This window comes from Octopus bimaculoides, chromosome 7, assembly GCF_001194135.2.
Source record: "Octopus bimaculoides isolate UCB-OBI-ISO-001 chromosome 7, ASM119413v2, whole genome shotgun sequence".
Lineage (NCBI taxonomy): Eukaryota > Metazoa > Mollusca > Cephalopoda > Octopoda > Octopodidae > Octopus > Octopus bimaculoides.
Window position 1 is genome coordinate 19,279,131 of NC_068987.1, and position 882 is coordinate 19,280,012.

Genomic DNA, 882 nt, shown 5'->3' on the forward strand with positions numbered 1-882 from the left:
ATATATATATATGCATAAATATATAGATTTAAATATATATTACGTATATACACACATATATACACACACGCATACATACAGACAGACAGACATAGATGTGCACGCGTACATACACGTACACACAAACATGTACATATACAAAACATCATATGGCTTATGCGATGAGATATGAAATGGTTTTGACCACGAACGCAATGTCGAGCTGGTGACGGGATTCTAGCCACCGACGCTCCGCCTTCTAACTCGATACACTGTCGACACTCGTCAGCTGGCAACCAACATTAATGTCTTTACAGACACGTGTTTAAGCAGTGCACAGGTGTTTGTACGTGAATGGAAGTTTATAATTGATTGAGTATATATTATGTGCGTGTACGAGTGTTGTGTGTATGTATGTATGTATGTATGTATGGTTGGATGGATGGATGGATGGATGGATGAATTTATGTATGTACATTTGTATGTCTATGCTTGTATGTATGTGTGTGTGTATGTGTGTGTGTGGAGATTGTGTTTGTATGTAAAACAATCACCCAGAGTAAATGATTTTCTACTAGTCTATTATATCTGGTATGTGTAATTATACCTCTGCCTGTGTGTCCGTTCCTCTGCCTTACGTGTTCGTTTCTTTGCGTTTGCGTGAGTGCTTGTGTTTCTGTGGGGAGGGGACAGGGGAGGGGTGCGTGTACTAGAAATATTGTCAATTGTATACCAGAAAAAAAAAAATCTATAGTTCTTGTGATTGCATATACTGTGTCAATTAACACTTGCTACTCCACAAACACGCACACACCTATGCATCACGTACGCACGTCCGCACGCACACACACACACACACACACACACACACGCACACACACACACACACACACACACACACAC